This window comes from Ctenocephalides felis, unplaced genomic scaffold (assembly GCF_003426905.1).
Source record: "Ctenocephalides felis isolate EL2017-DRISC unplaced genomic scaffold, ASM342690v1 CF-g0.4_SCAFFOLD_00845, whole genome shotgun sequence".
In the NCBI taxonomy this organism is placed as follows: Eukaryota; Metazoa; Arthropoda; class Insecta; order Siphonaptera; family Pulicidae; genus Ctenocephalides; species Ctenocephalides felis.
In genome coordinates this window covers 65,922,975-65,949,544 of record NW_020536999.1, presented here as the reverse complement: position 1 = coordinate 65,949,544, position 26,570 = coordinate 65,922,975, and positions in this window count along the sequence as shown.

Here is a 26,570-nt window from a genome sequence, read left to right as displayed (position 1 = left end):
GATATATTTTGTTTTTTGTTGTAAGTTGAACATAAATAGAGCAATCTATTGTATTTTAAGACAGTATTTTAACATAGGCAAATGTTTAAATAACCATTTAATTGACTTTTTTCGTAACTATCTAGTTAATTAACAAAATTATTGCTGATCAAAAAAGTGACAGGACCGTACCCTGCCTCCTCTATAAGTAATTGCCCAAAGAGCTATTTCCACTTGGCAAACACATTTTTGATGTATAATTATAGGATCAGAGGAAATGGAAAATCTCATAAAACGACTACTTTAAGTAAAAAATTACAGTGTTATAATTTAAGAGTATTTATTGACAAGTAACAAAACAAAACTTACTGCGTCAATTCATTACATTATTTTGATTTTTTGTTATCAACAAATATGAGTATTAATATAAATATATTATACATGATGTGTAGATGCAAACGTAAAAGGATTCAAAAATAAAATAAAAAATAATAAAATAACAACTATGCTTTGTATTTAATATTCCAGATAAACTCGTATAAAAATTGTGCATAAACAGTACAGAAATATATATGAACTGAATAAAATTCTTTTTTTTTCCTATCTTGAAATACTAATTTAATTAAAGAGCACCCGTAGTTTAAATGCTGAATAATTATTTTTGCCATTAAACCACAAGCATGCGTGCATTTCTTTTTTGTGCGATAAATGAACAAAAGTTCCAGCAATTGAATTAATTAAATTGATGTCAACTCTGACATGCCGAGAGAGTGCTCAGAATGGAAAAAATATATAACAACGGCGCACTCAAAGAATAACGCATATTATAATAGAAGCAATTATTGGTTTTTCTTTCATGCTGATTAATATGACCAGGAGGTAATATTGGAATGAATAACGACTTTGCAAATTAAATTAAATACTATACAGAAACAAACATACGTCCATTTTTATTTACAAAAAAATTCATATATGTTTTTGTTTAATAATGAGTTAATATAAAAATTTATTCGACTGAGATTGAATTTAAAGTGTATTATTTATCCCATAGCTTATGGACTGTATACGTAACTAATAAAATAAATTTACTATGTCAAAAATATATTAAATTAATAATTAATAAGATATTAAGTGAATTATTTTTTACATAGGGCAGTAACCGTTTTTTTAACAAAAATATTACAAACAAAATTTTTTTCGTTGTTAGTTTTCTTTTTGGATACGAGCGCTGTTGCTTAGTTCACGAGACCTCAATATAATTTCTAAGTATACATTATTTACTAGTATTTACTACTATTATAATTATTTACACTATTTACTACTATTATAAAATGTAGTATTAATTTTAAGTTAGATTTAACTCTTTTTTATCACTTCCAAAGCTTGTCTAGGTGGGGTGAAAAGAACCAACTTATAAAATAAGTGTCAGCTAAACCCTTACGGTGGCAACGGAATAAAAAATAAAAAATAACAAAAAATTTAAAAGAAGCAATTAATTAAATAATAGACATAATTACAACTCTGTTCATGGATATTTCTGACGAAAGTTTATATACAGTTGTTGTCTCTAAAAAATGTACCAATGAAATTTATATTTTGCATTGGTTGAATAATGTAGTTATTTTGTAAAATCTATTTAAAATTGAAAATAAAACATTTGATGTGTTTGTTCTTTGGGTTTGCCTTTTTTTCTGCCAAATTTTGTGACAAATTTTAGAAAAATAAAAAGAAAACACATATCTATAATTGGGAATTAATTGAAAGTTATTTGGTACAAAAGTCACTTTGGTAAACCAAGTGACTTTTGTGCTCCGCCCTATTGATAATATAGTAGTTCTACAATAACACATATTATATCTTTGAGAAGTAAAAAAACGTTAAATATCCTTTTCTTTCCAAATTGAACATAAATATTGAAATAAATATACAGCCACTTGTTTTAGAATTTAAGACATGTAATTTTTTTGACTACATATTGAGATTTGTTCTAACTCTGGGATCTTATCGTGTGCAAATGAACACTGTGAGCAAATTAATTATGAATCGTAAATCAATTTCTTCTCAAATATTAAAAACAAGAAACATCTTGTTCTTAATATTAACATTGACAGTAATTCGTTTTCTTGAAATCATTACTATCCAAATTAATTGAAATAAATGGGCACGTTCGGAGAATCGAATTTTAAATCGGTCCAGCAATTTAGAAAACTATCCCAGACAAAATTATAAATGATACTGTGAAGTATAATCATCCGAAAATGCAGTTTTGTTACATGTTGTTATTATAATGGCAAATAACAAAAGTACGGAGCGTGCTTGACTGTACTAGAAGCATCAGGGAATAAAAAATACAAATCAGCATCGATTTCTAAAATATTATTACTGCATTTCCTTTCTCATGCTACATTTCCTCCACATGCAAAAACCTTAAGGGGATCATATACCTATTAAAATCATAAAATTTTACGGCGGTTGGATTTATAGTTTTTGATTTCGTACAATACAGGACATACATTCATTTATGAATATATGCATATTTTTGTAAATATAATAAATCCCAAGAATTATGTTTGACCAAAACCACAACATTTAATACTGTCATGACTAGAATCTTCTCTATAAATACTGACACTGTTGTTTGGCTGGAAACATCCGATGGAGCGTCAAGTCCAGTTGTAGATTTTTTCCTCTTTTGTCTGTCTTTTTTGTATCGCTTCATTACCGCGCAAAAGCTTAACAATCGAACCGGTGAAACGCATTTGCCATTATTCACCGCGAACAGAAGAAGCAACTTAATCAACTGAAAGGCGACACGAGCCAGATCTCTGGACAAAACATTTAGAGATGGTTGAAAAAATGTACAGTGTATCATTATACATAATTAAAAATATAGGTTTCACGCGATTTAACGGTCCGCGGGTAAGAAGGTCCACTGCCAAATAGAGTTAGAAACTTTTTAACAAAAATATTTGAAAATAGAGGAAAAAGATGTATAACCACAAATCTTCTCGATTCCTACAACGTCGATATCGGGAGATAGACGGCAATATTTAAGAATCAATAGCAAAAGTTTTTCGTTCGTTGTAATTATTTTGGATTGTGAGCATCGTTGTTTACTTTACGAGACCTTAATATTATTTTTAAGTTTACATTATTTAAATATTTTACAAAATGTATTCTCATTTTCAAGTTGAATTCAACCGTTTTTTATATAACATCTATAAAAGCTTACATAAGAATGAAGTAAAAAGGATTATCTATGTCTTCTCTGGCAAAGGTGTAACGTTAAAAATGTACCCAAAAAATTTATATTTACTAATGTACCTATAAAATTTACATCACCTATTGGTAAAAGTGTATTTTTAGTTATTAATTTTCACAATTACTGATCGTTAGAAATTTGGAACCGTACCCGCGAATAAAATTTCTAGGATCAAAGTCAAATCAAGACATTTGTCCGAAGTTTTCCAGAATTAAGAATTTTTGTTGAACTACGAATTTAAAATCTTCAATGATTGTCGACGTTTAAAGGTTCTTCTCTAAAGAAAATGCACTAAAAAGGTTTAATGAATTCGAACAAAATTTTGATCATAAATAGTAAATGCAACAAATCAGGATTGTAAAATAGTAAAATGCTTGATATCTCTTAATGAAAGAATTGGAGTTTAATAATAAAAACCTAAAAGTAACACCAAATTTGCTAGAGCATTTAGTTTGGTATCAGTTCGTATTACTGAATGTAAACAATTTGAACTTGAAATAATCGTCATATTAAATTTCAATTAAAAGTAAAAACTTACCAAGTATGAATTTTTTTATTGTAGAATATCGACAAACGTTTCGGGTGCCTCTATATATAATTTTTGTAACATTGTGACCTGAAAGAAAAACAATCAAACTTAATATATTAATGTGTTTATATCTTCATAATATATAATTTGTTATATGATATATTTAGTTATATGAAATCAGGAAGACATGTCTGTACTATCTAAAATACGCTAATGTTTGGGTTTATTGAACATCTCAATTGATAGATTTTGTATTAATATCAATGTTAAGATCTAATGTCAGTTTATACTAGCAGAAAATTGAGTTCCAAACTTATTTATAAACTTATCATATGAAAATTATTATTTTTTAATATTATTATATTTTTATAGCGATCAGCTAACTACTTCTTATATGACATTGCGACGGTTTAAACGATCATATAAAGAATTTTGAGAAGTGGTAAAGATTGTTTTTATTAATATATCAATTCCGGATAATTGCTACTTCTACTTGGTATTTCCAAGTGCTATCTATAATTTCTAGTGAAAACCAAAGACACTACTGCTTGAGATAAGGCTATCCGAGGCGGGTATCAAACCTGAAACCTATATTTATAAATCCAAAGTTTCCAACACCAAACATAAATTGTATAATTTAGGACTTATAATTATTATAACTATAATTATTAATAATTAATAGTTAACTATTGGCAAAATAAAAACAACAATTAACCAATGTGTTACTCATGATTAGTTTCATAATTTGAAATTTCTTACGGAATACTTCAGTGCTATTGTGATAATTATAATCTAAATTTGCGGTTTAACTGTATTAGTATTATAGTTTTTATAAAATAGTTTTAGGTTATATTAGTAATAAATCTTTAAACTTTAAGATTTTAATTAAAAACACTGAGATTAATTAGATTACTTGTATTGAGTTCAGAACAGCACACCCTATTTCTTTTTCAATAGATTACCTCACCCTCTGGTTTTACCCTTACATATATACACGAAAGAGTATTTTATTCCTCTTCATTTTCATCCACGTTCACGTCTATTTGAGAAACCATAATTCCCGTTTCTAATTAAACCCGACACAAAAAGATTGAAAAAACTAAAAAATATATACAAGAAACTTTCCATATTCTTTGCGAGCACTACCTTAGTTGCAACTTTGTAGAAAAAATCATACTTGTGAGGAGTTGGATGATAATTTACTCAAATTTGAAAAAATATTGATTAATAACTAATAAGCCAATTTTTGGATTAAATAGAAATGTTATGGTAATGCTATGTTACGGGTCTATATTTGTTTAGGTTTGTAATCCTGAATTGACTAAAAGCTATGTATGTGCTGTACGATTAGGCGTGTCACACATAAAATCTAACCTCCAAACGACACAAATGTCAAATAACAATTTTATCAGAAGTGGAACTTTCTGACGTCACTCTGATGACACATATGGAAAGTCTAACCAAAGTTGATATTATGCATTTGTGCCATTTGGAGGTTATATTTTATTCGTAAAATGCCGACAGTTCTTGACTACCAAACCAACTCATACAATTAAAGACCATTTTAATTTTATTGGAGAATTGACCCAAAATATATATTTTTATTAACATGTTCACATAATGAGTTTATCTTCATTTTATAGAACAACTTATTCTTTGGGATTGTTTGTCCATCGATATTTTATGGAATTCGTTCATATATTAACATTTGGCGACATCATTTGAATATTTAGATATTATATATTAATTGAAAATGTTATGTGTTATGAAAATAAACTAAACTAAACTGAGCGATAAAAAATCGAATATGGGGCTTAAGAAAACAATATATAATTTTTGCAAGAAATATAATAGTGTACTGATTATTTTTGTCAATATGCAACTGTTATGTGCAAATCAGATCCAAAATTTTTCAAAAATTGTCGTATAATACAACAGAAATCAAGTGCATTTTATTGATTTGTTAGAATTTCAACAACGCCAAATATCATAGATTAAACTTATGTAAGGTTAATATATATTAATATCTATAATAAGTAATTTTAGAATCAGTTTTCTATAAAACTAATTGTGTCTTTTTTTATTTCAGGTGAGTACAACCAATCTCAATGATTTTCATTGTGATACTGCATTTGGGAGTCTTGTCTTTATTGAAATGGAATTTGCAGCATTTCGGATATGTATAAAATTTACCTTCTAAATCAATATAATTCGTATAATATGCCACACAATTTAAGTCGTTCAAAAAAAGAAAAATTCTTTAATATATATTTGATTCATTTCCTAACTAACCACCTCAATGAACATATCTAAAAATACTTTTATTCTTATAATAATTAAGTGACGTATTTGTTAGTTAAATTGTGAAAATATTTCATAAATTCATACGAGTATCGTAAAAACAATTAAATTTATACTACTATCATAAAATAGGTAAAATTGTATTCTTAAAACTACTATGCTTTACACAATATTATAATTTTTAATAAAATTTTGTAGGTTGTAAAGTTTATACTAAAACATACTTAAATGGTTTAGTATCATCATATTTTTGTCGTTTATTTATTTTTTTTGAATAGTCATTCAAAATATATAGTTTTTTCTCGATATTATTCATAATTATCTCGGGTTTAGTTGAATAATATTGAAACATTTAGAAATATATACTTATTAGCTTCGTTTTTTTGTCAATTTAAATGAAAATATTACGTATATTTATTGAAACAGTTTTAATTTAAAATATATAATGTTTAATAACTTTGAATATTAAAAATGTATACTATATGTAATTTGGAAAAAAAAACACACGAACATAGTATATGAACACGGGTAAGCATTTCTTGTACAACTGGCATCTTTAAAATTAACCACATTTATTCCATTTTGTCATTTTTTATAATTTTTGAGTTATGCAAAAAAATTTAATTATTTCACCATATTATTCATAATTATCTCGGGTGTCGTTGAATAATATTGAAACATTTAGAAATCTATATTTTTTGCTTCGTTTTTTTTGTTAATTTAAATGCAAATATATTATTACGTATATTTATCAAAACATTTTTAATTTAGAATATATAACGTTTTATAACTTTGAATGTTGAAAAGTATACTGTTTGTAATTCGAAAAAAAACACATAAACGTAGTATATGAACATGGGGTAAGCATTTCTGGTATAACTTCCATCTTTAAAATTAACTAAATTATTACTATTCCTATTTTTCATCCCACTAGTCCCATGTCTGACCTTATAGTGAATTTCTGCATACAAATTGCCTCGGTGAAAAAAAATCAACGATAAATCTGAAATTAGAGTAATAAATTCGAGACGATGTAGACTCGACTCGGAACGCACGGAAAGGAGTGCGCGCGCCTTGTGGAACGATAGTTAAAATAAATACTATAAATCTCTATAATTGCAAAGAGAACAGTACTGAGAAATGGAACAGACATTGCTCGTTTCATTCCGACAAAGTCGAGCAGATCAAATGAAGAACTAACAACAGAAATTAGAGAAACATTGTGGACAAGCTGTTGTAAGAGATGGTAGTAGATTTAGTAATCTACTTACAAAATATTTTATATTTATATAATAACGTTTTGGGAAGATAAATTATTATTCACAATTGTAGAATACAAAAGTGTCAAAATATTGATTTTGGAAGATGTTCAATATTGCCTATGTAGTCTTCATTTTCACTTATTTTTTATTATTACTATCATTACTTTTTTTATAAGGAATCAGAACTATCATGAAATTGATATTCCGTAAGCCGTCGTGATGAGTTTTATGGTAAAGTCTACTAAAAAGCAATCCAATGCTCATCCTGTTCTACTTTTGATAAATTCAATAGATGACCATTCAATAGCAATGCCGAATAGTCTATTTTGACATTAAAACAATTTTTCTAGTCATACTTTCAGTTATAGCGCCTCCTACCTTCCACGTAATTGAAATTTTATCATATTGTGCTAAATGCTTTTATTATTAATATTAATCACAATGTTCACTTGAATGAATATTATATCAGTATTCTGTAAGAAATTAATATAATTTTTATTGTAATAAGCTTTTTTACTATTGACTACCCAATGGTCATCCTATTCTATTTATGATAAAATCTTATCAATATGAAGCAACCCAATTTGGTTTTCTTATTTTACATATGATATAGTTTTTGTATATAAAGTAATTCAATGATTGTCCTCTTCTGATTGTCATGGTATTTCAACTATTATGATGTAGGGGGAAGTCCCGTAATGCCGAACGGCACCAAGCACCGGACACTCTATTTAACCCGTATTATTTAAGCGAGTATAAATCTTTTCATTTCAAAATACAAGTGAAAGTGGCACTGGGGGCACACAGGTACAGGATCGCGCGCCAAACCTCGCCTGTGATGCACACGGCCAAGGCGGGCGTCACCTTTCCTGTTTTAGGCGCAAAATCACGGCGTCACCTAAATATCAATGGAAGTAATTCTAGGATATTTATGCATTTGAATTTGAGTGGTATGCAAAGATAAAAGCTGCACTTGATTGTTATCCGTAAATTGGTAGAATATTAGAAATCAATTTTAGTAGGTGCCACCAAATGAACGAAAATGTCTGTCCCTTAGCACCGGACACTAAGTCGTCTCTTAGTGCCGGACAGTAAACATATTGATATTTCTTGTGAAAATTTACGTAATTTATTCCAATTGTTTAATTTTGTTCTGTATGAGTGCTAACGGTCACTACATACCCCCATTTTTCGTATTTCCTAGTCAAAGAATGAAAAGCTTATGGATGCACCAGCTGAGAGCATCGGTGTGGCCCAGCCAAAAGGGTGGATGAATAGTGACTTTTTTTGCATTATCTAAGAATATTCGCCAAAGACACATGTGTGCTACATACTAGAATTGATATTTGTGTATGTGTCATCATAGATTTGGTGACATTTTATACTACAAAATTCTGAGGGTGTTTATTTTTCAAATATTTTTATTTTCTCACAATGTTGTAAATTTTATACCATTATTTATAAGAGAGAAAATACAACTCGAATAAAATAAATCAAAGCGCACTTAATGATCAATTATATATATTATTTATCATTACTATTTGAATCTATTAGGTTCTTTTATATTGTAACCATCCCGCTACCATGTAATAATCTGCTATAAAACTAGTTGCATAAAAATCACGTGAAAATAACGGATTTTAAAGCAACATTTTTCCCATATTAAAGATTCACAACCTATGAATATTTAACAACAGTTAAACCAATCAGAATAAAATAGTCACAAATTGCTACATCGCAAATTTTAAAGTTTACTAGATTTTATATAAAAATAATCTCTAGAAATTAGCCAATTCAAGATTTACTATTAATACAATTAGGGTTTTGTGCATTTAGGGATTTATTTTTGATTTTTAATGAAGTTAATAGAAGTATTTATAAAAGTTAATTTTAGAGAGAATACGAATAAATTTAATTCTGATGGCAAGGTCACATATGGAACCTATTGATTTAAGAAAAAAAAGTACATACATGTTTTTGGACCATACATAATTTTTTTAAGATTTAGACATTGAATTAATAATAATAAAAACTGTGTAGTTAGTAACCTATACTATTCTAAACACAAAGATCAATAAAAGCATATTTAAAAAAAAAATGACCTTATATGAATAACATACATGTATGTATATAAGATCATGAGTTTTTAGTCCTTTTTTCAATTTGATACAATTATACTTTTATTAATTTAAACAATAACAAATTACTTCCGTTTTTTGATTGTTTTCTAATATCGAATACGATTAAAAACCAAAAAGAACAAAATTGGAGCTGTTTCTTAGAAATGCAAAAGAAAAAACCTTAATGACACGGTTAAAATACTCATGAAAAAATTACTGCTATATAATATAAAAAAATATATATTATACTTATTTATTTTGCAAGAATTTTTATACTATGAATAAATTCAAATACCAAAATCAAAAAGAATTCCCTTTACTCAGATAACTTTGTTTAAACCATTTAAACAATTCCGAATTGTTTACCCAAGGAATGTATTCTTTTTTCCATCCGTGCATTGTTAAATAAACATTTCTGAAATCCCATATTCCTGCCGCATATTTGTACATTGTATTTCGCAAATTTACCTATACGGGGGTTGCTGTCGACAACTCGAGAGCAGTATATTGGAGGTGGTGGCACGTATTCAGGAAACGCACCGGGGGGATGAAGTAATGAACGGTTATTGTGGAGATGCGACATGCCGGATGCCGGGCCGCCCAATAACCCATTCCGTACGACCCACGAAACCCATTCGGGGACTACGAACCACTGGCGCTATCATCGCGACAAAATCCTAGGTCGTTTGTACTGGATTGTGGGGTTGTAACCAGTATTTGGACATACATTTGATAACTACTAAAAGTTAATTTTGCCATATTATTTTGCCAGATATAGTCCTTGTAGTCAATTTTCTTTATACTTGCTCCTTTCATTTCTCTATAACTCTTATATCGAGGTCGCTGATTCGATCCTACTTCGAGCAGCCTGATGTCAGGCAGTAGTGACATCGGTTTTCACTTGGGAGTGTAGATAGCAATATCGTTCTCAGTGAAAATAACCCTTACTCGGAATTTCTGCACCAATAAAAAGTCATCACTATTGCAATGATAATAATAATGAAAATTAACTCATAAAGTTGATCCAGAACAACTATTTGGGTTGTCATCTTAAAAAAAAAACAAACTTAGTTTGCAAGAAATTGCTCACATGAGTTCATATGGTCCCTAAGTTCTTATCTCTATTCAAATAAATAATAAACTAGTTGAAAAAGGCTTGAAACGTCAACAAAATAAATTGGATTTTTCAGCAAAAACAAACGATTCCATCGGGATATTGAAAGTTCATTCCGGCATTATTATCAAAAATTAATGAAATAATTACATAGTAGAAACTTTACAGTTAATATTCCCGCACTTATTTTAAACATATTTTTATTTAAAACCTAAGTTATCTCATTGGAATTTCTAAATATAGTACTAGGTTTATACTCAAGCCATAAGTTCATCTAATATGTATGCAAACTTGAAAGAATTTCGTGGTACTATCAATTTTCCAAACAAGTAGTGTTTTTGCATCCACATTTTGCATATTTTTGCTAATATTTAAAATCTTTCAAATAATCGCGCCATATTTTAAAATAATACTATTGCAAACTATAGCAATTATGCATTTATCAAAATATCGTTTTTAGTTTTAAGGGGGTTGTTCGTTTTTTTTACAAAAAATGCAAGATTGTTTTGTTTTTCTCGAAATGTATCATAGAGACATGCGGTTTTTTAAAACAAAAATTACAAAATCATAGAATATTACGAAATTTTTTTTTTCGCTGTCATTTTCTAACCAGGTGCCGACAAAGTCAACTATATTAATCCGAAATCATAAATCTCTAGAATTTGAATTAGTACTTGAATAGTGAATTAACTCATTTTTACTCCAACTCTAAGTTACATGAAATTTTCTAAATATGGAGGATTTGCATGAATTCTTCATTAATTAAAATGTAAAATAGCTTATAAATTACAAATTAACCTTTTACCTACTTAAAATCGACCATGTAGATTATTTTTGATGTCGTGATTTTCGCCGTCGACTACCAATACTGAAAATATCCGATTTAGTTAATTTTTATATGCTAACATTTTAATTCATATAGTATATACATGTATCTATAACTTCATAATCTATACATTTATCTATAATTGCATCTCATATGCTATTCAATTTAGCTTTTATGTGTAAATTTTATTATTTACATAAATTGTAAATATTAAAGTGAAAAAAGATTATCTCTATTTAAAATTATTGAAAATTATTATAGTTATTTTAGTCAGTTATTATATATGTAGACATTTAAATGATACAAATAAATTAAAAATTTAATGTTTTACGAACAAAAAGAAATATAATTTGACAATCATTATTGAAAACTATTCGATTTAATTTATTTTCGTACGGTAACATCATTCTGATTCGTATATTTATGCATGTATCTATAATTGCTTGACATATTACATGCAATGTAATTTAGCGTCTATATGTAGATTTTATTATTCACATAAATTTTAAAATTGAAAATATGAAAAGCTCATCGCTATTTGAAATTATTGAAAATTGCGAAAAACTGTTGTGGTAGTCGGTTATTATACTCGTCAGTATGATAAAAATACATCTAGAATTTTATATTGTAAAAACAAAATTTATATTTGAAGATATAAACTCAATGTGATATGAAGTAATATTTGTAATAATAATTATTCAGTAAATACATAAATACATATTAACCTCAAGCTTGTTCAGACATTTTTAAACAAATTTAGAAATGTAGACATTAAAAAAAAATAGAAACGAAAATATATAACAAGAGAGAGAGAAAATCTGATTTTATAAAAATAGTTGTTCAAGGTGTTGTGGTTTGGTATATGCAGTGCAAAATAAATAAAAAATTCAATATATAGTATTTTTGAAACAATATTGATGAAATTCTACCAAGAAGAACCTCTTGTTTATTTTTCTGAGATTTTGATAAAACTTTGTATGGCGATGAAAGCCGCGATCTATTTTCCGAAACTTCAATCAATATTTATAATTGAACCGCTTCTCATAGACATATAGTATGTTAAGTGTTTGATTTGACCATCATGTAAAATTTCATTGAAGTGCTTTGTAAGCACAACGTAATATCTGAAATACAACGCATATTAACCATCATGTGTCAGCATTTTTTGCATTGTATCAAAAGCATATATAGTTTAGCGTCTGAATACATAAATCATATAATAAGTTTCGCCTGTTGAAAATTGTCAAAACATAAAAGGCTATAGTGACTTCATCGGGTGAACGAGCGTTGCCGAGAATCGTCAAACACTCCTTTTTTAAACTCTGTTTTATTTATCAATCAGAAATTCATAAAAATTTCTATGAGCTAAATTGATAGTTTATTAAGTATAAAAGCCAGTTGATGGGTTCGAAAAGCAAATTCATGGGTTCGAATGTGAGTCCAGTTTGCGTTTGTATTTTTTCTTTACTTCTTTGAACATTAATTGCACCGTTTTCATGTTAAGGTCGCTATGAATGGTTCATTTGTCATGTACCACAGAGAATTAAGTATTGTACATAGAATTTTTGACTGTGCCCTCTGCATTATAGCTATATTCGATTTGTAAGCACAGCCCCAGAGCTCAATTCCGTAGGTCCAGATTGGTTTGATGATTGTTTGTTATAGCATCAATTTATTTTCAACGGAGAGCGTTTTTACGCATTAGCCAATTAAATTCTTTCATTTTGAACATTATTTGCTGCTTTTTCATTTTTATGTGAAGGTCAAGATATTTCACTATGTTTTGTTCTGGAATCTGAACACTCATGATTGCTAAAATGCATGCCTTACGTCATATACAACGTTTTCCGTACATTTAAGCAACCAAGAGTATTCGACTGTTCTCGGCAACGTTCATTCACCCGGTGACATCACTATCGCCTTCTATGTTTTGATACATTTTTGCGCTCGAACTGGAATATATAGTTTCATATTTTAAGATAAAAATCGTCATTTACAAAATGTCCAGAGATATCTGTGCAAAATCTCCGTATCGTCGGCACTCGGTTTTCACTCCGGTATCAAATAGGCCATCATTCAGTCATACGCCGAGGACAGCAACGCCGCACTGAAAACTTTATGTGTTTATTATGCGAAGCGAAAACGAGCAGAGTAATTGTTGAAATAGAGTTGTTGACATTTCGTTACACACCCCGCGGCACCGGGGTGTCATTCGTATTTTTTCACCAAGTACGAGAAATACCCCGAGGCACTTTATACTGCAACGACATTATTGCAACGGGGATGATACCTAGAATTCGTACCCAGCAAAAAGTATCACAGTACCCAGCTTTATGTGCGATATAACATATTAAGTGCATATATGTTATAGAACCAGTAATATTTTATTAAACCAGGAATGTTTATAGCGTATTTTTTGAAATTTTCAAATATAGATTTCACTTTTCAAATATTATAGTATAGAGCGAGTCCTAAAAGTACGCAGGTGAAAAGATCTGTCAACATAATCTCAAAAACTATAGTGGGGCGCATGGCATCGTGCCTTAAGGAAATTGCTGGAACTTCCCGTACCAAATCGATTTTTTTGAGATTAACATATTTGAAAAAATTATACTTCGAATAAATTAGAATTTTGAGAAACTATAAATTTTTGACAAAAATTTACTTTTCTTGAAAAAAAAAGATTTTTTTCTTTATTTTGAAATATTTTGGAAATTCTGAGCACGTCTTCTTATCAACAGCAATCAAATGTTTTTTGAATAATTAAAATCGATTGAACCGTGTTCCCAAAATTGTCAACAAAAATTTGCATCCGCACACACAGACACACACATACATAAACATACATACATACACACACATACATCGATTTTTTCTAAGGTGTGCCAAAATGTTCAGAAACCTCTCCAAAATTTATGATTTTGTTTTTAACAATATATGAATGTAGAGGGCGTAAGATGTATAACTAGCCATCATCGTAGTTCTTACAACGTCGCTATCAGGAGAGTAACGGCCATGTTTTTTTGTGAGCACTGTTGTTTAGTTTACAAGACCATAATATAATTTTTAAGTATACGTTATTTCAGAGTTTTATCAGATTTATTGTTTTTTTTTTAAGTTATGTTCAACAGTTTTTCAATATAACATTCATAAAATCTTATATGTAAGTGGAGTAAAAAAGTTCAACTAAACCTTTACACTGGCAAAAGTGTGAACAAAAAATAAATAGTAAATAAATATGTGAATTAAGTTAAAAAATTAATAGTTAATCCAACATTACTGATGAATATTTCTAACAAAGTCCTAGATCAAGGTACTGGGTTATCTATGTTTAAAATGTAACCAAGAATTTTATTTTTTGCATTAGTTCAATAATGTAGCTGTTATTTAAGTTTTTTCCTCTAGCTGTCCTTTTTAATGAGTAATCTTATGGGGAAAAAATAACAGATGGTAAATTTTCGAAATATAGTAAAAATCATGTTCCTGAGTATAGTGTCTATACTCAGGAATTAACTGGAATTTTACTGAACATAGTTCGGAAGTGGTTTGTTTGATACGTATTATGTAGTTCATTTGTATTGGACATTATAATTACCTGAAGCCAATTTGGACCTTTGTGCCCCGCTTTACCCATTCTCAAATTTCTTCAACTATTATAATGCAAATAATGACATTTATGATTATATCGACTGAAACAAGTGTTTTTTCGCAAAGTCCAATAATTGTAAAAAGCGACGAGCTTTTCATATTTTGATATTTACCAATATTTACAATTTATGTGAATAATAAAATTCACGCATGAAAGCTAAATAGAATAGCATGAGATATTTTATGAATATATTGATATATGCATAAATATATGAATCGAAACAGTGTAAAAATAAACTAAATCGGAAATTATATTATTGAAAATGGTCTATATATTGACTATGGCTTCGATTTCGTATTTGATATTATAGTAAAGTGCGTAAAAAAATCATTTAAAATTTAAGTACGGTGTATAATCAATTCACCATACTAAACGAATAAAGAAGTAGTTTCTGTTCCTCAGTTAAATATATAAATAAAATATCATTTTAATCTTATCATTTTCTAATAATTATTGTATATGTTATAGGTTTCGAAACGTTAAGGCTTAATACACTTTTTCGTATTTTCAAATTATTTTTACTCAAAACACATTATATTTCATTACCTCATTTTGAATAAAAGTTATAGATATAGCTAAAAATATATTATTAGTATATTTAAGAGAAAAATTGTGAAAATTATTTTATTTCACTAGTATCTATTATTTAATTTTTTGCTATTTTTCATAACGGTATTTGACTGACATACCAAATAACTATATCATATATTAGTCATAGCTGTATTTAATATCTTTTGTAAATTTATTAAATTTAAATTGAAAAAAAAACATATCCAATAAGAGTAATAAACTGTAACTATAAATATGAATATTTAAACCATCAAAATTCTATTTGTCATTATGACTTGTATATAGGCAAGGCCATAAACATAAATATGTGGATTATTAACATCGACATAAAAATGAAATATATTTATACCAAGACATAACATTTAAAAATAGTAGCTCATATATGAAATCAAACCATTATCGACACGATATTCCAATAAAGAGACGTCATAACCCGCAAGGATAACTCATATTACAGCTCTTAATACACGGTCAAATGTGTGGATTTTTCGAATGCCTTTTTCTAATACAAATTCCTTTGGAAGGAAAAGCGGCTCCGGGGTCCGGAGATATTGCGCCTTCTGGCCGTATTCCTCTCAACTATACGGCGATCTGTTCCCGTAGATAAAGACGGACGAAATTCTTGGGTTTATATTCCCCGTCGGCTTATTATGGCTTAGTTGAACGCTGGCTTAATGTTATTCGCTCCTTATCTCATCGTATTTCAGTATATAACTGGCCGTTCGCGACGATGCGGAATATTATTGATTCAGAATATTCAGAGCCTATTTGATATGTTTTTATGGCAAAAGATTTGATTAAGGAGTTTCCGAAGATGCGGAAATCAGTTTTCAGAAAAATATACATTTTTGTGTATGATATTCAAGATAGACTCATGTAGAATGTTTTGCCAAAATAAAATACTTTTTACAGAATTACAGCTTTCAAGCGAATTCCAAATAAACATAATAAGGCTGTAATATAAACGGTAATGTAGAAATTAATTCCTAAAAATGCATTTTGAATTTGATATGTATGATAGACTCATGAACAATAGTACTTTAACTGAATATTAAGAATGAACATGAAATGTTCATCATAATGACTTAGGCGAACTTAAACTCATTATTAGTTCTGGGCTGTAATAAAGCATTACCCTCAATAACTTAATGAAACTATATATAAATTAATATATATCTACCTACACAATGTACTAAACTAAAATGACAATTTGTTATATAACTACAGAATTTTAGTCGGTATGCCATTTTATATATTGCCTCTAACAACCAATTGCTATTATAACAAAAACATTTTAACAAAATAAAATATCGAATCAAAAGTAAACTATGCAAATATTGATACATAATATTAGTTATTAGTATATATTGTAAGAATCCCATCAATGCTAAATAATATGCAGTGATACCACCGCTGCCACCAAAATATGTAAGAATTCCACCGCTGCCACCAAATAATATGCGGTTGGTGCGGTCGAATAAACTATCATAGTAATAGCAACCAGCGTTTTTAGAGTGAAAAAATATATTTTATAAAGTTTTAGATGATCATTTCGCAATGAATCCATATTTTTGAAAATATTTAAATGTATAATTAACTAGATGACCCGGCAAAAAAACTATATTGAAAATTTAATATCCGAATCTTGTGTTAGCGCCCCCTAAGGCATGCGCTCGTATTTTTCGCATGCATCGCATTAAATAATTAAGCCCAAATTAATGTTTAATTTCATATTTTAAGTTGTAGGCGTATGGCAACGTCGCTATGTTAAGGGTAGCGCCGGATGGTGCGTACGGAGGAGAGAACAGGCAGGCATTTTTTGTCATATCCTGTTTATATTATTTTAATTTTTGGCATATCTCAGCTGCTTTTTGGCAATAATAATGTAGACATTTCATTTTTTTATTCATAATCATTAATTCATTAAACATATTCTAATATTGTCTAGGTTCATAAGTGAATTAAAATTTTTAGTTTTTATTTGTTTTCAATGCAAACAATCACATGTCGTTTTTGCAATTTTTTCCATTTATTTCTACAATATTGCACATACATCCTAGAAAAATTCCTTAACAAACTTCAGAAAGATTTATCAAAATTCGAATAATAGTTTAGGGGAGTATACAGTGAGTGCTTATAATTTAATATGAACTTTATATAATAGCAATAAAGCTCAAATTGATTCTACGTTTTACTTAAAAAACGTTTGTATGAGTAAAAGATAAGGGCTGTTTTCAGGGTTTTCCCGGCAATTATTCGATTTATTTCTTGCTGTAAGAACCATCCTTGGACTTCAGCAAACATTTTACAAAACATTTTTATTATTTCACAATTTTCTCTATTTTTACAGTTAGTCTATTCTTATTTCAATCAGTACTAAAGTATACAAAATTTGATATGGAAATTGTAAAAATCTTGATAAAATTGTTAGAGCAAGCTTGTTCCCTTTTTGTAAAGTTCCAACAAGTTTTATTATGTATACCCTATTTGGAATTTTAAACATTTCTTATATTTATTCACAAAAAATGTGAAACAAATCACACATAAAACAAATACATACAATCGCACATACAAACACCAATTTCTATGTCACACAACATTGGTTTAAAACTTTGTTACATAAAATATCGAAAGCTATTTCAGACATTTTTTTTAACATTTCTGATTTTTTTTAAGTTTTTGCAATCGCAATTTCTTCATCAAATGTTTGATTAATGACACAGAATCGCAAAAAACAGTAGCCATGAATAGAATTGCTAATCTCGGAAGCATTGACGATTCCTTTGGCAAAAGCTTCAAACACAAGCGCTGGATCAATGGTTCCGCGTTACAAGGAAATTCCTTGCTTGTACCGAATTAAATATCGGACGTGAAATACACCCTTTGAATAATTAGTATCCATTCCCCAAAACATATCAGGGATTGAGAAACGTTTTTATTTGCGACAGTCGGAATAGTTTTTAGTTAAAAATATTCTAGTATGAAACTCAAGTCGCAAATCCCAAAAGAAAATAAAAATTGTACTTTTTTAAAATAATTAATGCAATAAATTATACTATGAAAAACTCGTTCGAAAACAATTCAATATATATATTTTATTATATTCATTTTATCTCGAGCACTTACGACTAATGAATATTCCACTTCATTTTTATATGTAACCTTCAATGTTCTTTCTTTTGTACTATCTGGTCAAATTGCATTTATTAGTTTCAACTATACTAATCAAATAATGTTTATAAATATATTTTTTGTAAGGCTTATACATTTTTTTTTCAATTTATCTGTCAACTTACTTATTTACTCATGGTTGAATATTGAGTAGGATGGCTTTTAATGAAGAGGTATTTCAAAATAATTCATTAATTAACTTCCCGTAGTTACCCCTATAGTAATCTCAAAAACATCGAAAATGAAAATTTTTATATATCTTTACGTTTCAGAGGTTTCTGAATATTTTGGCATACCTTAGAAAAAATGGATGTATGTGTGTGTGTGTATATATGTGTGTGTATATATATATATGTGTGCGTGTGTGCGTGTCTGTGTGCGGATACAAAATTTTGGCGACGATTTCGGGAACACCGATCAACCGATTTGAATAATTCAAAAAACATTCGATTCGTATTGATAAGGAGACATGCTGATTAGTTTTTATCCAAGACAGGTTTAGCCGTTCCGAAGATACGGGACAAAAAGTACCAAAAATTGTAACTCGCGTTTTAAGAAAACAGAGCGTCCGATTTCAATAATTCAAAAAACATTTCACTTGTATTGACAAGATGAAATTTTAATGAAGGCAGGTCTAGCGGTTTCGGAGATCCAATAAAAAAAGTAAAAAAAAATTGCCATTTGGCGGTCAAAAATGAGCATTAGACATATGCACATCAAATTACCAGATATTTTATAGAGATTTTAACAATAAGTATAAATTTTGTTTACATTCCTATTGGATTCCGTACCAATGTTTATCCGTTAGACGGTGACGCGGCGCTTACGCGCTTTGACATTTTGTCTCTATACAGTTAAAGCAGTACGATTGATTTAAAAAAAAGTTCAGAATTTCCAAATTATCTCAAAATAATGAAAGCATTTTTTTTCAATAAATTTTTTATTTTCAAAAAAAAGTAATTTTTTGTCAAATTTATAGTTTCTCAAAAATCTATTTTTTCGAAGTAAAATTTTTTCAAAGATGTTAATCGTTTTTAAAAAAATAATAATTATTGGTACGGGAAGTTCCAGCAATTTGGCTTAAAGCACGATGCCATGAGCCCCACTAGTTTTTTTTATAAATTTGTACTGCTTTGCGAACGATTTTATTCATCATGTTTTAATTTCAAAAAATGTATAAAAATCTATTTTAATGTGATAATAACAATTGGAACTAACTTAAATAATTTGTTTTCCATGGTTTTTCACCCCTGTCCCAGAAATAGCTGAAGAGCCTGCGGGAGGTTTGTTTCGCCCGCGTTAGAATTAATAGCGTTTTAATTAACGTTCCAGAGCGTTGAGTTTTTTATGCGCTTGATAATTTTCAGCGTTGGGGAAAAATGGTTAAGACGACTAACGTGCGTGATGTGCCTACCTGCCGGGCGAATTCGTCGGCTTCATTAGCATCTGATTATCCTCTGAAAGCTTCAAAGGAATTAAAGAGTTACCACGGATAAACGGAAAAATATTCCATGCCCTGTGATGGCCGATTTTTACCGTTTTGATATAACAATCAGTGATGAGAATTTGAAGTATATCTGTTATTATATATAAGTTATTTTTTATATAATAAGACACTAAATCTTACACACATTGCGCATATTAATAAGGATTATACATTAAATATTCATATTAATTCAATTTCCAGTTAAATTTGAAATATGCTTATACTTGGAGTCTAAGCAAGGACGTTGGTCTTGAAACTACAGGTTCCACATTATGTTTGTCATATCGAACTTTCTTGATATCAAGCATAAGTGATATCAGTTTTTACGTAAAAATTTAGATTTAACAATGATGTCAAGGAGAAATTCATATGCTACTACTAGTAAAAGTAGACATGTAATATTAAGGCTTTAATTACACTTATTCTGTCCCCGTCGTACTCTCTCTTTACAAGTACTGCACTTTTAAAAATCTGTTGTGATCTGTAATTAATGGTTAAATGATGACGACGATCGACATATAATATTAAATTTATTTATTAAAATGATTTGAGTAACTTTCGCGCGCTTAAATATGTGCCTGGTATCACGACTAAATGAATATAACTTACAAATTTGCAATATAACAATACTTGTTGAAATTCTAAAAGAGGATGCTCACAAATATGAACTACTATATACACAAAACTTCAGATTTTTTCATAATCTTCGGATGTTATCACTAATCCTTGTACATTTTTTTGCAAGGGTAACTGGATGTATAACAAAGATAAATGTGTGCCATGATCAGTTTTCTGTCGCATTGAAAAATAAATTTATAAAAATTTATAATAAAAAATAGGAATGATAAGAATTTACTTGTAGGCTATTGTAAAATGTAACGTGCACGGGTCTTAAACTTTACCTAAAAATAAAGAATGTAATAATCATAAAATGTTTTGGAAAGGAATTCTTAACAAAAATAATAATAACAGATTCCATAAGAATTCTTAACATGTGGTTTGTATATGATTGCAATAAATTTCATGTTGATCATACATTTTATCATGGAAAGGTTAGACAATAACTAAAACAATTACTTGTATGAAACATATAGTACAAATTCATTTAAATTAATGTTCTATGCTTGTTGTTGGTGATGCAATGTGTAGATGCAGAATCAAAAATGACAATTATTTATATGAAAAAAATAGTACAACTTAATTTAAACTAATCTTCTATAAAATTGGTTGTGGAGGGTGCATTTGTACAAGTGGGATGCGATAAATGTCATTTTGGTCATTTAATTTTATTATAGAAAAGTATTAAAGAAAATTTTTAATTATTATTTGAATAATGAAAATAGCATAAATTCAATTAAATTAACATTCTATGAGAATGGTTGTGATTGCATTTGAATTTCTATGAGAGTGCATTTGAAGAAGATAGAAGCAATAAATAACATTTTAGTCATACATTTTATTATGAGAAAAGTTGACATGATAATTATTGAAAAAATATTTATTTGAAAAAGTATTTTAAAAATCATGTTCGATCGGAATTAAAAGTTTGATTTAAATTCTATATGACTTTGTTGGTCCGATCAATATTTATTTTTTCAAATAGTTCAAGTTGGGAAATAAGTGGTATATACATCTGGATAATTAATAAATATATAATTTTTATAAATTTTACAAATTAATTTGAAAACATTTAAAACAGTTATCATTAACCATGGATTATTTGTGTTCATTTTTGATTATTGCTATTAATCGAATTTTTAATTACGGTACGAGAAATTCTAGTAATTTGCCCTAAGGCACCACTATTTATTTTTTCATCTCGAATTATTTTTATTCCTATCCATTATTAAACCTATCATTCACATATTTTTCCATATGTTCGCTTGCTATTCGATCAGCGATATCAGTTATTTACGAAGCAATCCTGTGCCGGACGTTTAATATTTCTCCACCGGAGTTGATACAGGAAATTGTATTGTCTTAGAGACGTTTCCGGAGCGGCGCCGGAACGCAGCGCGTTGCCGATGATTCCGTGCCGGTATACGGAATTCATCTCAATTCGTTCGCGTTTATAAATAACAATCTCGATGAAAAACAAGATTTGCGATATTATTCACGCCGGTTGAACAAACATCCAATGATTTCGTAATAAAATTCACGATTGGATAAAATGTTAGAGTATTGAACCGTAGTCGGTATTAACAGAAAATTCTTGAAATTATTAACATTACTTCATACAACTATTTTAAATATATTAAATTTACAAAATGCATGGAACGTTAATTTAAGTGCACTCAAGTTAAAATTGATTTTTTTTGACTTACGTAAATACCAATTATTTTCCAAGTTTGATAATATTGGTCGGATTTGCAGATGTGACATGACACTCGCGTACGCAAATTTTGAATTATAGCTCGATTAGGGATACTAATTGACTGGTGGACATAAACATAGCAAACATAGAAATTTTTAGAGTGAATTGCTGAGAAAAATGTCTAAGGTGTAGAAAACGTTACTTCATGATCAAAAAGTTCATAAAATCGTTATCATTAGATCTACATTTATTTTACACGTTTGCGGATTGAATGCTATAACATTCACTTTTATTGTGAATGCTATAGCATTCAAACTTTAACGTCAATTATTTTGAATTTAATTTTATATGTCCTTACATTTTTGAAATTATTATACCTATGAAGGTAATAACTGATTTTTTATGTATTTATGAATTATATTACTTCACGTGGATAATGTAGCATTCATAATATATAACAATCCAAATATGATAAAATGACTCTCCGTAAAAACAGTGTTTGATTAAATTCGGATATCACAACCGATTTAAAAATAAAATGACTGTCCATTTTTACTTTGCTGAACCTATTATTGTTTTTACTCGAATTTATTACGCGAAAATTATCTTATGAAATCGAATTACGTATTTATGTAGGATATTTAATACACTCATATATTTTTTATCAAATACAATATTGATAGCATTTTATTAAATGCATTAAATAAATTTCATTATTGATACAAATTTTATAAAATGTTTGAATTATCAGATGCTTGATATGGAAAATACGTTTACTTTAGACTTCAATATCTCTACAATAGCAAATACCACAAATATTTGATATTTCCAAATCGTGAAAAAGATACGGAAATGATATGTTACATGCGAATAAAAATGTATATATTAAATACATATATTATGCACGAGGTCGATCCAATTCATTATTTTCTATGGTTTATATACAAACTACGCAATATATTTGATTATTCATACCTTACATTATTGTTACTTTAATATCAATGGTTCCTAAAAATAACATACAAACTGTGCAAAATATCCGATTATTCATTCTTCTAAATATCTTTGTTACATTTCATTAACTCACATATTTGCACTCACAAAAGTAAATTAGTTTAGTCATGAAATTGTACTATATCTTAAAATGCATTAAGCGGCTCTACTTAACAATATTATATAAAGCCTTCCAATAACTAAAATAAGCTGATGAGTGATTTTTGTTGTGATGAAAACATCTCAAATATGGCAATAAACTGTGAGATGAATAATGTACAATATGAATCAAATAATGTAAAAAAATATGCAAAATAATGAATAATTAATATAAAAAGTACGTCATTAAATTTAAAAATATATCTACTAAATGTTATAATATCAAACAAAATTGGGTGTATAAGAAAAACACTAATCGGCCCTCTATTCTATTAAAATATTTGAAAATTATATAAATTTAAAAACATCATAGTATTAAAAATACAGTTGTTTATATCACTATATTTTATTAAACTCTTGAAGTTCATCATGTTATAGAATTCATATGTCTTTCACCGAATTTCCAGAAGAGCATACATAAAGGCATTAGAATCAAAGACAGCTTTTCATTCGTAATATATTCAGAGTTTATTTACAAGGACCAGTGCAGCGCATAATATATTTATGCAACAGCTCATATTTTCGTTCAAAAGATCATTCGTAAAGTCAGTAGCATTTCTAATTAAAAAGGAAATCTTTATGCACAGAAGATGATGGATGAAGAGAAAATATTATATTTCATTTTGAATTAAGGATGATTCATGCAGTTTTAAGCAGCCTTCATTCTTTGAAGTTGTAATATAAAGTCAATTTAATTAGCAGATCCACTTTTTGTGCTCGTTTTCATAATAATTTACAATGGCGCTCGTTTGTATTTATTGGCTCAGCATTTCTATGTCATAGTATATAATTCCTGTATTATAATACATTTTCATCCCAGCACAATGAGTTATTCCATATCGGAATTAAATACCTAACATTTTACAAAAATCACGTTTGTATAATTGATATGCTTGATTAAAATTGATGCAAAAATGACAGATTTTTCAATGCATAGCGGATAAGCTTTCTATCAGCGGTCGGGATCCGAGCAATCCTTTTCACGTCAAACGAAAGCAAATTTTTTAAAAGCTTTTATATAAAGAGTAATACAATAATTTACTTTGTGTGTATGCATTTTTTCCAAAAAGGATGTAAAGGATTATGAAGATAATACCATACAGATATATATCCCAATTCATAATAGTCATGAGTAAGCCCCTTGCGCGTTTTAGCAGTAATATGGTATAATAATAAAATATTTTAATTATATATATATATATATATATATATATATATATATATATATTAGGGTGGTCCTTAACAAGGACATTTTCTTTCTCCCTAGGGCGCCAATGCTTCCAAATGAATAAAAAATGAATCTCTAATAGTATTAGCTCTTAATATAAACATGTAGATAGAGCGCACGCCAATTGAAAGTTTCTTATATTTGTTATTAACATACGTCATTAAGTAAATTTTTGCGCCATCTGTCGTGTATATTTATAAACAACTTAATCCCTAGCTTCCAAGAATTAAGATTTTTGTTGAACTATGAATTTGAAATGCCTAAAATCGATCGGCTCTCCTTTAAAAAAAATTCAAAAGCTGGCGCATTTAATCAGTATTGTGAAGCGGTAAAATATATAAAAATTAAAGTACGTAATAAAGTACATAAAGTAATCAAAACTCTATAAATGCAAAATGCAAAATACAATACAAAAAAGGATTTAGTTGTAACTATCAAAATTTTTCTTTCACATAGTAATAAAAAGATTGAAATAATTCAGCTCTGTCATATTAGTACTTTATCTATCATTTTTTTACAAATATGCTACCAATCAGAATCTTATTGAACTCATTGTATTTGAACTTAAAACTGGTGCAAATGTGGCTTGTTTAGGAAACTCTTCAATGAGAGCCCTTATTACTTACAGTAAATCAATAGATTGTTTTTTCTTTAATCTTCTCCTCGTATTCGAAGATTCAGCGATAAATATGACTACAGCATTTTCATATTCTCTAAGACGCCTAAAATGAGATAGGCATATATTCTTTAATACTTTTTGTACTGTGTCCATTTGAAGATCGTTTTGAATAGTTTGGTTTGAGACGTATCAGAGCGATTTGGTTATCAATCTTAAGGCTTTTGATTGTCATTTTTGAAATTGTAATATTCGGGTTTTGCTAGCGCATCCCCACAGTTCCACGCCGTATGTCCAGATTGATTAGTGCCTTGTACAGCAAGAGCTTGTTTTCCAGTGACAGTTTGGATCTTGGGCCCAATATCCAGTAGAATGATTTTATTCTTTTATCGACTTGTTTACATTTTTTACTGATGTAAGTAATACATTATCTACCTATGAACAAAACTATGTAAAGTAATCTAGTCTCATATGATAAATGTATTTCGTTATCAAATAAGATAAGGAGCACTGACTTCTTTTAATAAGTCATCCTCCTTTACATTTTTTCGTGATATACTTAATAGAATGATTATGTTTTATAATGTGTCGGCATATTCTGTTCACATTTGTAGAGTAGAAGACGCATTTGGTAATAGCTGCCGGCTACGAGTCGCTCGCATATAAATCTCCGTTATGCGTAGCCCGCAGTGTCGCGATAAAACACAGTCTATCTATTATCCAAGCCCGCTTGACTCCGAACCGAGAGTTCACTGATTCGAACATATACACTGGAATAATTTTATAAACAGAAAAATATATTTTTATATCTGTCCATAATTCTCCGTTTTCCTCCACAGATTTGTGGTAGTTATGCAATTCAATATTACGCTAACAATTATGGACCAATTCTCGTATAAAAAAGAAATGTTATGTTGCGGGTGTCTGATGTTGAATAATCGAATGAGTTTGTAGTCACGAAATACCAATAAGATTCGTCTTCGGTGTTCGA